Source organism: Rhinolophus ferrumequinum, chromosome 22, assembly GCF_004115265.2.
Source record: "Rhinolophus ferrumequinum isolate MPI-CBG mRhiFer1 chromosome 22, mRhiFer1_v1.p, whole genome shotgun sequence".
Classification (NCBI taxonomy): domain Eukaryota; kingdom Metazoa; phylum Chordata; class Mammalia; order Chiroptera; family Rhinolophidae; genus Rhinolophus; species Rhinolophus ferrumequinum.
In genome coordinates, this window is record NC_046305.1 from 26,597,000 (window position 1) to 26,611,844 (window position 14,845).

Genomic DNA, 14,845 nt, shown 5'->3' on the forward strand with positions numbered 1-14,845 from the left:
ATATGCAGGATTCGGTGGTGTCTAGTGGTCAGCTAACTAACAGACACTTCGATTCAAAGCTCCAAAATCCATTCAAGAATGTGAGCAGTTAACTGGCCCACAGTTATTAACTGGTTAATTATTCCTGCCTGTTTCTCTAGCAGCTGTAATTTAATTTAAAACATCTCAGAATGTCTCTCTTGTCAACAGCAATTACATACATACAAAATGGGTTAAACCAAGGTGGACATGTATCATCGAGATAAAGCATGAACTGAAATAGAGTAAGGTTTAATTAAAAATTCTCACCTTCTACTTTTCCTCCTTTAAAAATAAAAGCTATAGAACAGGAAAATAAATGTTTAAATAAACTTGCTTTAGTTGACTTCAGGCTTTTTCTAACAATCAGTGAAATTTATGAACAAGCCAACACCAGGGGCAGGGTGAAGGGAACGTAAAAAAACCAACAGATAGTCTGGCTAAAACAAGATTCCTCACTCTTCTGAGAAGACTTTATTACAAAGTATAAATTCCTCCCTCCTACTAGCTTCCCTTCCTACAACCATGGGAAATCTAATAGGATATAAGCATAACTTACAATTATAAAGCAGCTAGCTTTTAATTGGCATTTCAAACCTTACAAACTGGGGCTAAATAAAAAAATGCCTTTCCTCCCACATTCTGAATTCTTCTAGCTGGGTTAATAATCGAACTAAGAGACAGATTAACAGGGGAAAAAATCAAATGTTTAATGCATGTGCACGAGGAATTCACATAAGCATGAAAATTCAAAACAGTGAGGCAAAACTGGGTATACCGGAGGTGCCAAAAAAACGTACACAAGTGGACACTTTGGTCAACGTTGCTCAAGCAGTAGTTCCCCATAATCAGAAGTGTCTGGGTGCTGATGGTAACCACTTTGAGCACCTCTTGTAATTGCAGAAGTCAAACGTGACTTGTATTCATCTTTTGTTATCGGTATATACTGAGTATCACAATTTTAATACAGTTTTCCTTTCTTAAAATGTGTATACATTTTTTGGCACCCTCTGTATATGACATTTCGGACAAAGGAGAAAAGGGGGGGATGAGATCTTAGATTTCCAAAGTGAGAACGTACAGGTAATTGAGGAAGAGAGAAACATACAGGGCAGGTAAATTTTTGCCAAGCACCCCAGAAGCCATGGTTGGTGTTGGGGGGAGACTTAGTAAACAGGCCCCTACTTGACACCCTCTCTACCACACTCAACTCGGATTAGGCTACGGTATGTTAAAATGTCTTACCTGGAGCAGGTTTTTCCATCTGCTCTTTGGGGGTGGGACACAGGACCAAGGGTTCTTTCTGAGTCTTGTTTCTTAATAACCAGTTTAAAATCAATATCCCAAAAGGCAGCTTTCGGTTGGCAAAACTTTGGTCCTGTTCAAAACCAATCCTGATCTCCCTAAACCTGCGAGTCCTCGTCTTCCCCATTTTAGTAAATGGAAACCCCATCCTTCAAGTTGCTCAGGTCAATGACCTTGAAGCCATCCTTAATTCCTTTTTCTCTCACACTCTACATTCAGTCCATAAATAAATTCTGAAGCTGTAGGTTCAAAACATTTCCAAAATCTAAGCACTACTCCCTGCTTGCATCATCACTATGCTATTCCAAGCCACTCATCTCTTAACTGCATTAGCCTTCTAAAAGTTATCTTGCTTCCACCCTTGCCCCTCTAGCTCCTAACCTCCTTTTGTCTTTGCCCAAATATCAGTTTATCAATGAGGCCTTCCCTTCAATGACCACCCATTTTTAAAACGGCAACTCCCAACCCTCCATACGCCCTATCTTCTTCCCTGTTTTAGTTTTCTTCACTGTCCTTGTTACCAACACATTATACATTTTATTTACCACGTAAAACATAAGCTACAAGTGGGGAGGGATTCATATTTATTTGTTCATTAATATATCCCCAATGCCTAAACGAACAATTATACACATGGTAACAGCATCTTGCTGGGTACAAATATTAATAGTGTGGATCAGCTCCAAAAACGGTTCCCAGTGAACAGCTCCCAACTGGCTCTGTGACATAAGTTACTTAATAGGATGCAGCTGTTCAACAAAAAATTTTAACTTCCAAGGAGGAAAGTCTTTTTTAAAAGAAAGGATTTTTAGGCCATTGTAAGCAAGAAAGACGGTCCTGGAGCATAAAGCGTGAACTACTAGCAACATGGCTGGGTGAAAAGACAACATTGCCCCCATCCTGGAGTTCTTGAATGTTTTTATACATCAAGTAGGAGGGAGAGAGAAGGCCATTCGGAAAGAATTTACATTAGCTATAGGCAAAGGGGGTAGAAGACGCTCAAGTGAGGCCAGCTCTGGGGCCCATGCTGGGACAGGCGCAGAGTCAGCAAGGAAGAAGTGTCTGGTCCAGGGGATTAGCTATGGGCAGCAGGTGGGAAAGCTCATGTGTAAAGAAGCTGCGCAGGTGCCTGAGGTTCTATGGAGCCTGACTATTCTCTTTGGATAATCGGGGAAATAGCCACCTGGAAATTAATCCTAAATTCCAACAGGATATACAGGAATGTGAGCAGTCTTTTTTCAGAGCTGGTCCACAACTATTAAGAGGCTAACTGTCCTGTACCTTTCTCATTCTCCAGTCACTGTAATTTAATTTAGAACATGTCAATTTGTTTTGTCTTGTTACAGCAGAATAATAATGTTCCAATTCCAGGCCTGGCAGCTTCGTTTTTGTGTTTTTGGAGGCCCCTAAATCTGGCTACTCTACTAGAAACCAGCTGAGGCCCAGCCTTCCAGCCATACTCTCCAAAACACACATTTTGGGACATTTCTGCCCCAGCTGACACCTGTCTACAGCTAAATGACAGACCACAAGTGAAACCACCAGAACCACCATGCAACTTAGCCCACAGAATCATAAGAATAAAATGGCTGTTGTTTTAACTCAATAAATTGGTGGGTGGTTTATTACTACATAGCATTAGATAAGCAAAACACATGGCAAAGACTTAAAGAGGTGTTACTCTGTTACCAGGCACACATATTAACCCATTTAAAATTTAAATAATCCCATGGCGTAGGCAATATTATCTTTATTTTACAGATGAGGAAAGAGAAGCATAGGGATGTTATCTGCCCAAGACCACATAATAAATTGCTGGATAAAGATTTCAAACTCAGAAGACCTCTTAAGTCCTTACTTAGCAATTATTTTTTTCCCATTAGACCTCAAGTGCACAAAATTAAGACTAATCACAATCCTTTCCTTCAAGACATACTGTTGTTCATCCATACCTGGCCTACTTTCACTTGAGTCTTTTTAATAATGCAATAAGCATCCACAAACTAGGACTCTGACAATCTATTATCTAACCATATCCCCAACCTCATTCCCCTGCTTCCCAACAATCACCTGGAATCCTATTTTGATTTTCTTCACTTCCTTTTTATGCATTTTGCTGCATAAAAATGGAATCCTAAGAACTATGTATGTATATTTTAGTTGCTTTCAACTTAAACAAAAAGACAGGTATGTTATATGTAATTTTAGGGATTTTTGGTTCCCTAAAATAAATTTTCACTTCAGTTCTTTTTTAAAAAGAATTTATTGTGGTAAACTATATATGACATAAAATTTACCATTTATAGGTGTACAATTCAGTAACATTAAGTATATTCACAATGCTGTACACCAGCACCACTCCAGAACTTTTTCATTACCCCAAAATGAAACTCTGTACCCATTAAATAACTCCCCAGTATCCCCTCTCCCCAGGCCCTGGTAATCACTATCCTATTTTCTGTCTCTATGAATATGCCTATTCTAGGTAACTCATATAAGTGAAATCATACAATATTTGCCCTTCTGTGCCTGGTTTATTTTACTTAGCATGTTTTCAAGGTTCATCCATGTCATAACATCCTTTATTTTTTCATTTATTTTGACTGCTGTATAGTATTCCAGTGTAATTTGAGTGCTGGACATTTGAGTTGTTTCTACGGTAGATTTTCACTACATTTATGTGACACATAAGGTCATTTTGGTCAACGATGGACCACATATACAGTGGTGGCCCCGTAAGATTATGATGGAGCGAATTATTTTTTTTTTGGCCTAGTGACATCATGGCCTCAGTAGTCACAGCATGACCCATTACTCACGGCTTTCACCATGGTCTACTTGATCAAAATGTATGCCTGCGAAATTCTATCTTCATTAAGTTAAGCTTGTTGGGTTTTTTTACAAGCTTATCTATCTAATTTGTCATCTTGACCTACAAATAATTGAGCTGAAATCTCCCACTATGGTGATTTGTCCATTTATCTCAATGTAGTTCTACCAATCTGCTTCATCTATTTAAAATGATTTTTAATCAGAGGCATACATGATTTAAACTGCTATATCTTCTTGGTGAACTGTCATTATACAGTGACTCTTTCCATCTCAATTAAGACATTCTTTCTTCAAGTATATCTTATATTAGTAAAGTCATGCCAGTTTTCTTTCATAGTATTTTGAAGCATGTTTTTTCCCAATTTTTTACTTTCAATTTTTGTGTGCCCTTAAACTTTTGATGTGCCTCTTATTACTTTCGGCTGCAAGGCAGAGGAGGAATGAGAGGCAATAAAGACAGACATGGAAGGATTTTCAAATGGTAGAATACTGGGAAAATGAGGGAAGAACATCATGAGCAAAGGCATTGGTTCAAGGATGTATGTCAGAAAATGAATCCAAAGCAAGACTTATCCCTTTTCCACTTGGAATCTCTTTTGAGTACAGCAGGATTAGACAATGTTAGTCACTCCTGAAAAGAGAAAAATGAGGCTTAACAAAGTCAAATAACTTGCCCAAGTAGAAAGCTTATCCTTTGTCACTATACTATGCTGCCAGTTTGGTACAGTGGACCCTTGAACATGGGTTTGAGTGCACTGGTCCACTTATACATGGATTTTGTTTTCAATAAATAATTGTAAATGTATTTTTCTTATGATTTTCTTAGAAACATTTTCTCTAGCTTACTTTATTGTAAGAATACAGTATGTAATACATATAATATACAAAACATGTGTTCATCAACTGTTCATGTTATCAGTAATGTTTCCTGTACCTATTACTGGTAAAGGTTTGGGGAAGTCAAAATTATCCAAGAATTTTCAATTGGGGTGGGGGTGGTGGTGGTGGGGTGTCGGGACCCCTAACCCCCACATTGTTCAAGGGTCAACTGTAGTTATTTTCTGTTGCTCAAACCAGAAAGTTAGGAGTCATCTTAATCTCTCCCTCCTCCACCATTATCACATCATCAAACCTTACAGATTTTAACTCCTAAATAAATCTTGCAAAACCACTCCTTCCTTTCTCCTCTTCATCTTCATGACTATGTCTCCAAACAAAAAAGTGTCATTTCTTTCCTGCATCACTGCAATAGATTGGTCTCTCTAACCCCATTTCAATTCAAACTCCAAATTACAGCCAGGATTAAAATACAACAAAAACAAACAAAAAAACCAATCCTACAGTGCCAGGCTCTGCTCCATAGCTCACTTCTGCTCTATAAAGATAACCACAGGGAAAGCCATACGCCCTGCACACCAGCCACACTGATCTTTTGGTTTCTCAAACAGGGCCTTTGCTTCCTGCTTCAGGGCCTTTGCACACACTGTTCCTTCATTTCAGCACTCTGAGTTCTGTACTAGACTGACTCATCCTAAACCTTCCAGTCTCAGGTTAAATATCACCTCAACAAATCATTAATAGATGCTAAAAACATTGAAGTGAAACAGTGGGGGAGGGAGGACTTTAAATCACATGGAGGAAACTTACACACTTAACCCACTGACCAAACATCCCTAAAAGAGGATCAGTCACACATTATGTACTTCCTGATCTAAAGCAATAAGCACCCAGTACCTCCTATAAAGTATTCTTGGCCCAAAAAATTCAAATTTAATCAAGCTTCTTGATCTAACTGCTAACTACCTGTTTGTAGGAAAAATTGAGAGTAGAGAAATAAGTACACAATATAAAACCAGGCAATGAGCCAAACACAGAATGTAAGAAATTCTACAGGAGCTCCAGTGGAGGGTATGGTTGTAGGGGGACCTAACACAATGTGTGGACCTTGTTGAAGTCCTGATTCAAACAAGCCATCTGTAGAATGTTTTTTTTTCCCCCGAAATAACCAGGAAACTTTGACTTATATACTAGATATGAGATACCCACTGTTGATTGGAGAAAGGCACTGTGGTTAATTTTTTATTAAATCCTGACTTCATGAGAATTAACATCCTGATATACAAAATGATGTATGTGTGATATGCTTTAAAATATTTCATTAAAAGGTGGAAAAAATAGAAACAAATAGTACTGAATTAAAACAATAGGTTTTAATTACCTTATTGAATAGTACACACCAAATGTGGGGGCGGGGGAGATCACAAAAATTGTTTATCTATTGTTATCTTGAAAAAACTAACATTCTTGGAAAATATTCCAGTTACAGTAAAAGATTCGGTATCACTAACCTGTACTGCTTTGGCTCTCTGGGGATGTGTTTCTTTCCATTCAATAAAAAACCCTAAGGATGAGTATAAAAAGCTGAAAAGACTATGCCTTTTAAGTGAATGAGGGAAGAAAGTCCTTTTCACAGTTTTCTTTGCTTGTTTTCAAAAGGACTCTCCCTCAAGAGATGTGTATACTGAAAGACAATACAGCAGAACTAGGAATACCCCAGGGCAGGCCGAAATACCCTGTCTTTCTGGGCGTTTTAAGAGTGAAGGACTATCCTACATGGGGGGCCTATAGAGCTAACGCAGCAGGCTCTCCCATTTCCAAAACCTTAACAGCCTCACTTGGGATGTGCCCATAAGCTTTCATGATGTCTTCAATGTCCTCTCCATTCCATCTTGGTACTCTACTCCAAGTCTCCATTTTCACCACTCACCACGCACCCTGATGCATGAAACTCAATTTCTTAAATTTTTACCACTCACCTGTTTTGTTGTGTTTTGTTCAATTTTGAATATTTATTACCTTTGCTTTTAATATAATTTATTTCATAATAAGTTTATGTAATTTTCTTTCACTACCTCTGTTTTTAGTACAGATTTTTCAAACTACAAGTTGTACCCTACTGGGTCTTAACTCCTCCCCTCCATTAAAGAAGTTGAATAGAAAATAAAAGAGAACAAAGGTAAACGTTATTGAAAATAGCCAAGACTTATCACAGTTAAGCACTTTTGTGTCAGCACTCTTTAAAGCACTTTATACGAGGTCTAACTTCACGAATTTGTCACCGTGCGCTCCCATTGGCAGCACTGTACAACAGTTCAGTGAGGTTTCATAAACTTGGTATATCAGTGTCTCACAGCTGTGTTCGTGTTGACGTGTGGCGGTGTCTTGCTGTGTGGCGTTCATTATTGTTGTTGCATGTTTTTGTGTGCCACCGCAAAAATGTCTGAGCTTCAATTAGAGCAATGAACAAACATTAAATTCCTCGTTAAACTTGGCAAGAGTGGAAGTAAAATCAGGGACCTGTTAGTCCAAGTTTATGGGGATAATGCGATGAAGAAAACGGCAGTGTACAAATGGATTCAATGTTTTTCTGAGGTGAGAGAACACGTCACTGATGGAAGAGAGGTCAGGGCACCAGTAATGAGCAGAACTGGAGAAAACACTGCAAAAATTTGTTGAATTGTGCATCAAAACCGTTGGCTGACTGTGAGAAGAATAGCAGACCAAGTAAACATCAGTAGAGAAACAGGAAAATCTTAACTGAAAATCTTGGCATGAGAAAGGTGTGCAAAAATCGTCCCGGACTGGCCGGTTGTCTCAGTCGGTTAGAGCATGGTGCTAATAACACCTAGGTTACCAGTTCGATCCCCGCATGGGCCACTGTGATCTGTGACCAAATATATATAAAAAAAAAAATGGTCCCGAAGGAACTACCCAAGGAACAAAAGCAAAGGAGAGTCAAAGTCGAAGTTTGCCAAAACTTTTTGGAGAGACAAGAGGATGTTTGGGGCCGTGTTATCACTGGTGATAAAACATGGGTTATACCAACATGACCCTGAAACAAAGCGTCAAAGTGCACAATGGAAGTCAGCCAATTCTCCATGACCAAAAAATTCCGTCAGTCCAAATCAAGAGTCAAAATGATGTTTTTAAACTTCTTTGACATCAGAGGGAATATTCATTATGAATTTGTACCAAATGGACAGTTAACCAAGTTTGCTATTTGGAAGTGCTGAAAAGGCTGCACGAAAAAGTTAGAAACGACCTGAAGTTTTCGCCCACAATTCATGGCTCTTGCATCATGACTACACCAGCTCACATGGCACTGTCTGTGAGGGAGTTTTTAGCCAGTCAACAAATAACTGTATTGGAACAGCCTCCCTACTCACCTGATCTGGCCCCCAATGACTTCTTTCTTTACCAGAAGATAAAGGAAATATTGAAAGGAAGACATTCAGGACATCAAGGGTAATATGGTGACAGCTCTGATGGCCAACCCAGAAGAGCTCCAAAATTGCTTTGAAGGATGGACTAAGCACTGGCGTCGGTGCATAGCTTCCCAAGGGGAGTACTTTGAAAATGACCGTAGTGATATTCAGCAATGAGGTATGTAGCACTTTTTCTAGGATGAGTTCGCAAATTTAATTGTCAGACAATAACTCATCTAATCCTTACAGAGATCCTAAGAGGTAGATATATTATTGTCCTCATTTTCAGAAGAGAGACTTGAGGCAAAGAGGAAGATTTGCTCTACAGAGCAAAATCATGCTCTACAGAGCCAGAGCACTTAACCACTACCCTTCCTATGTGTACTAAATCACAATACAAAATTTATTTTTATGGGAGGACATGGTTAAAAAAGTTTGAAAGCCACTGCCTTAGCACCTGTCCTTTGTCTTCTTCTATGCTCTATTTTCTGTTCTCAAAAATTCTTACTCATTGTTCTAGGTCAAAAGTCACTTCCTTGTCAAGGCTTTTCTGATTCTGCAAGAGAGGCTGATGACACCAGAGCACATCTATTAAAACACTTACCACATTATATTTATGTTTTTATGTGTCCCCTAGTAGATTGAAATCAAAGAACAAAAACATTCCTCATCTCTCAATGATGATGAGTGATTTTTACCCTACACTTAATCCAAGAGATTCCTACATCTCATCTTCAAACCTTTACCACTGAAGACAACTGTGATTTTAAGACTAACTAAAACAAAAACTTCTTGTCAGAAGTTAGCAGAATTAATCATTTTTATGAATTCTTTAGAGCGCTAAGGACCTCTATTAAACACTACCGTCTGATTCTTTCAACTAGATACACGAGAGTGTTAAAAGAAAAAACCACAGGCCCAAAATGGAATCACTCGTGCTAAAAGCCCACGATACCAAACCTATCTGACCAAATTGCAGTTTCAACCTCTCCCAGAAATGTAACCTTAATCAACCATTCTGGACTTTTCTAGTCAAACTATTAAGGTAATCAATATGGGTACTCTCCACCCTCATAGAAAGAGGCAATCTGTATGATAAAAATCCTTCTGAATCTACATGATAAAAACCCTTTAAAAAAGGTGTCCTGGGGCAGCCAGATGGCTCAATTGGTTAAAGCACGAGCTCTTAACAACAAGGTTACCAGTTCAATTCCCACATGGACCAGTGAGAGGCAACGGCTTGAGCTTGGAGCTGAGCCGTCGGTGGGCAACCCGTTGGCTCTGTGGTTAGAGCACAGTGCTCATAAGACCAAGGCTGCCAGTTCGAGTCCCATGTGGGCCAATGAGCTGAGTCCTCCATAACTAGATTGAAAACAATGACTCGACCTGGAACTGAGCTGCGCCCTCCACAACTAGATTGAAAACAATAACTTGACATGGAGATGATGGGTCCTGGAAAAACATACTGTCCCTCAATATTCCCCAATAAATATCTTTTTTAAAAAAAGAAAGAAATGAGCTGGAGCATCACCCAGTGCCTTCAAGGAGGACACACCCAAGAGGACTGGGCAGGCACCAGAGTCCTGCTGAGGCAGATCCTGCTCTGTAGGGTCATCCCCTGCACCACAACACTTCCACTGTAGTCAAGGCCAGTCCTCACAACGAATGAGCCGGAGGGTCAATACCTCCCATTAACGTGCAAATAGCAACGAAGGCTCAACTACAATAGGGCACACAGAACCCACAAAAGGGATACACCTGGAGCGCGTGGCTCAGGTGACCAGAAACACTGCGCCACTGAACCCCACACAGCACATGTACTACACAAGGCCACTCTACTAAGACGGGGAGAAATAGCAGCCCTACCTAATACATAGAAACAAACACAGGGAGGCAGCCAAAATGAGGAGACAAAGAAACATTTCCCAAATAAAAAAAAAAAACAGAACAAAGCTACAAAACAGAACTAAACAATATGGAGACAAGCAATCTACCAGACGCAGAGTTCCAAACACTGGTTATAAGGATGCTCAATGATCTCAGGGAGAACTTCAAAACAGAGCAGAAAATATAAAAAAGAACCAGTCAGAAATAAAGAATACAATAATGGAATGAAGAATACATTACAGGGCATTAATGGATTAAATGAAGCAGAGGATCAAATCAGCGATTTAGAAGGTAGCAGAAAACACCCAATGAGAATAACAAAAAGAAAAAGAATCCTAAAAATTGAGGAGAGTTTAAGCGGCCTCCAGGATGATATCAAGTGTACCAACATTCGCATTATAGGGGTACCAGAAGAAGAGAGAGAGCAAGGAATTGAAAATCTATTTGAAGAAATAATGACAGAAAACTTCCCTAACCTGGCAAAGAAAATAGATATAAAAGGCCAGGAAGCACAGAGTACTAAACAAGATGAACCTAAAGAGACCCACACCAAGACACATCATAATTAAAATGCCGAATGTTAAAGACAAAGAGAGAATCTTAAAAGCAGCAAGAGAAAAGCAGTTTAGTGACCTACAAGGGAGATCCCTTTAAGACTGATTTCTCAACAGAAACTTTGCAGACCAGAAAGGATTGGCAGGAAATATTCCAAGGAATAAAAAGCAAGGAACTACAACCAAGATTAGTCTACCCAGCAAAACTATCATTTAGAATCAAAGGACAGATAAAGAGCTTCCCAGACAAGAAAAAGCTAAAGGAGTTAATCACCACCAAACCAATATTACAAGGAATCTTAGAGGGACTTCAAGATGAAAAAATAAAAATAAAAATAAAAAATATGAATAAAATGGCAATAACTACATACCTATCAACAATTACTTTCAATGTAAATGGAATAAATGCTCCAATCAAAAGATACGAGAGGGAGGAGGAGGATAGAAGAGGTAAAGGGGGGAAAATATATGGTGATGGACGGAGAACTGACTCTGGGTGGTGAACACATAATGTGATATATAGATAATGTATTACAGAATTGTACACTTGAAACCTATTTAATTTTACAAACCATTGTCATCCCAATAGATTTTAATAATAAAAGAAAATAGGAGAGCTGAATGTATATGCTGCTTTACAAGAGACTCACTTCGGATTGAAAGACACACACAGACTGAAAGTAAAGGAATGGAAAAAGATATTTCATGAAAATGGAAACAAATAAACTAAAAACTGAAGTAGCAATACTTAAACCAGACAAAACAGACTTTAACTCAAAGACTGTAACAAGAGACAAAGAAGGACCTAGTGATCCCATTTCTGGGTATTTATCTGAAGAAACCCAAAATGCTATTCTGAAGGAACATGCTCATCCAATATTTTCATTGCAGCATTATTTACAATAGCCAAGATATGAAGGCAACCTGGGTGGCCCTGAATGGATGAATGGATAAAGAAGAGGTGGTGTATATATACAATAGATTATTACCGAGCAGTAAAAAAGAACGAAATCTTGCCATCTGTGACAACATGAATGGACTTAGAGAGTATTGTGCTGAGTGTAGTAAGTCAGACAGTGAAAGACAAACGTCATATGATTTCACTTATAACTGGAATCTAAAGAATAAAATAGACAAACGAAACAGAAACAAACTCATAGCTACAGAGAACATTTTGAGGGCTGCCAGATGGGAGGAGGGTTGGGAGTAGGTGGAAAGTGGAAGGGATCAACGAGTACAAATTGGTTGTTACACAGTAGTCATGCGGATATAGGGTATAGTATAAGAAATATAGTCAATAATATTGTAATAACTATGTGTGGTGTCAGATGGTTACTAGATCTATCATGGTGATAGGTGGGAGAGGGGTTGGTGGCAGAGTGAAAAAAGTGAAGGGATTAAGATTTACAAATTGGTAGTTACAAAATAGTCATGGGAATGTAAAGTATAGGGAATATAACCAATAATTTAGTAATAACTGTTGATAGTGTCAGGTGGGTACTAGTCAGGGGGATCACTAAATTACATAAATGTCTAACCGCTATGCTGTACACCTGAAACTAATATAAAATAATATTGAATGGAATTCTAATTGAAAAATTAAAAAGTGGGGAGGATAAAGAATAAGAGGTTCAAAGTTTCAGATATAAAACAACTAAATCTTGGGGATATAATATACAGCAAAGGAAATATAGTCAATAATATTGTAATAGCGTGATACAGTGTCAGATGGTTTGCTGCACTTATCATGGTGATCACTTCTTTAGCACAGGAAATATAACCAATAATGTGGCAATAACTCTGTATAGGGCCAGGTGAGTACTATTGAATAACTATGATGTACACCTAAAAACTAATATAATATTGTATATTAGCTCTATCTTAATAAAAATCTTTTTAAAAATTTCTTTTTTCTTTTAAAAAAAGAAACTACTGTTCAGACGTTTTAGTTCTTACCAGGTCTGCTATGCATCTACAAAGATGGAAGTGTGTGCAGGTGTATACTCCAGCAGTTTACAAAACAAACAACATGCCAAGAAACAAACTAAAAATCCATCAGTGGTGAATTGGTTAAAGAAACTGTCGTACAACCCTATAATACAACACTACACAAGTCTTTAAAAGGAAGTATTTTATGTATAATTTATGGAAAGCTGTCCCTGATATCATTTGAAAAACTTAAAGGTACAGAGCAATACAAAACTATCCCAACTGCTGTTTACACGTGAGTATGTGTAGAAAAGTCAGGAATGATATAACATCAAGCAGTTAACAGCAGCTAGCCTGAGGAGGAAACGGGTTAGGGATGATGGATTAACTTCACACATCTTTTTTGACCAGGCACTCACTACTTTAGTTTTTTTTAAGACTATAAAAAATTGTGACCCTGACCAGTACTGAAGAAGGGAAAAAGCAGGACCATTTTCGCCAGGAGTCGCTTTAAAGGTGCTTTTCAAACTTTATAGTGTACAGGAATCACCAGGGAGGTGAGCTAAAATACATATTCCCGAGCCCCATCTCTTGATACTGTTTGGGGAGGCCTGGTGGTAGTCCCCAAATTAGCATTCTTCAAGCAATCAGTCATGTACCTGAGACAGGTGATACTCAGCCCTGAAAATTAGTATCTTAAAATCTTGAGACACCTCCATGTCAGTCTCCCCGCCTCCCTCTTTCCCTCCCACCTCTTTCCTCCAAAGTGTCTTAGTATTTCTCAAATTCTGCGTCCAGTTAAATATCGTCAATCATTTCGATTTTAGGTTTGTAACCTGTTGGCCAATCCGCTTCACATCATTCCATTTCCATTTTTATCTTCCGCAGCCGCGCGGGTCATAATCTCACAACCCTTTACCCACCAGCCCTTCTTCCGCCCGGCGCGACCGTCCCAAGGTCGCCACCCATGCAGCAAGCTCCTCCCCCCTGCTCTGCCCGCTCCGGGGCCCGCGGAACCGGCCGCGCGCCGCCGGCTCCCCACTTCCAGCCCCGCCTCCCGGCGCCTCGCCAACGAAACCAAAGAGCCACAACTTACTGCCCCTCCACAAGTGGCTCCCACACTTAACGCGGGTGAAAGAGGACGTCAGTTACAGGTCCTTAGTCCTCAGCAGCAATTTGAAACCGCGAGCAATGAGGGAGCAACTTCCGGCCTCCCAAATCTATCTCACACTAGAACTTCCGGTGAGGCCTCCGGAAACCATAGATGGTCAACTGTTAGAGGGCTGGAGAGCTAGAGAGGATGAGCTTTCCATACCATAGAGTAGATTTCCTAGTCCGGGAGAGAGAGTCGCGGGGCCTGGATGACTAAGAGTTGTGAGGTTTCAAGAGCGAACATTTCAGGAATTTCAGGAACGGGTGGGGTCTTGTGATATTTGAAGATGTGTGCTAGGAGATCAAAAAACTGGGAGCGGAGAAACCTAAGAGCATCATCAGAGGCAGCCTTCAGCTCATCAGAAAAAAGCCTCTCCCTATGTTTCAGCGTTAACTTACTCATTCTTACTCCCCAGAGGATGCTGAAGAAGGAAACAGCAGCCTAATGTCGCTAATTGGGGGAGATAAGACTAGAATCACTACAAGATATGTGGTAAATGCTAAAAGAGGTGCAAAGACCAATGAGATGGAGCTTATTTGGATCACAACCAGGTCATCTGTAATCCTACCAATATAAAAGGCCCGTTGTCAGATGGCATTGCCTGCCCCAAATACCTCATTTTATTTCAGGATGATTCTAAATGTTAGAGGATTTTCTGAGCTGAAATGTGTTATTTTGCAATTTCTATTGGTTTCAGTTCTGCACCTGGAAAAAGAATAAGGCTTCATCCTTCCCGAAACGAATACTACTCAATTATTTGAAGACAGCTACCAAGTCCCATCTCTAACTCTCTCCTTTGTTCTTCTGCAGGCTAAAAATTCCGTAAGAGCCTTTAACTACAGTTAACCCTTGAACTACACTATAGGGTTAGGGGCCCTGACCCCATGCAGTCAAAAATCTGC

At 39.4% G+C, this 14,845-nt stretch overlaps 1 protein-coding gene across 5 annotated transcripts in view; it reads right to left on the reverse strand.

The window, feature by feature from the left end:
- Positions 1 to 14,015, reverse strand: part of MDM4 (MDM4 regulator of p53) — a 37,203-nt gene extending 23,188 nt beyond the window's left edge. For all 5 annotated transcript variants that reach the window (XM_033091968.1, XM_033091972.1, XM_033091970.1 and 2 more), the window contains exon 1: positions 13,887 to 14,015. The gene's annotated coding sequence lies outside the window, so the exon portion shown is untranslated. The remainder of the gene's footprint in view (positions 1 to 13,886) is intronic.
- Between the last annotated feature and the right edge of the window lie 830 nt (positions 14,016 to 14,845).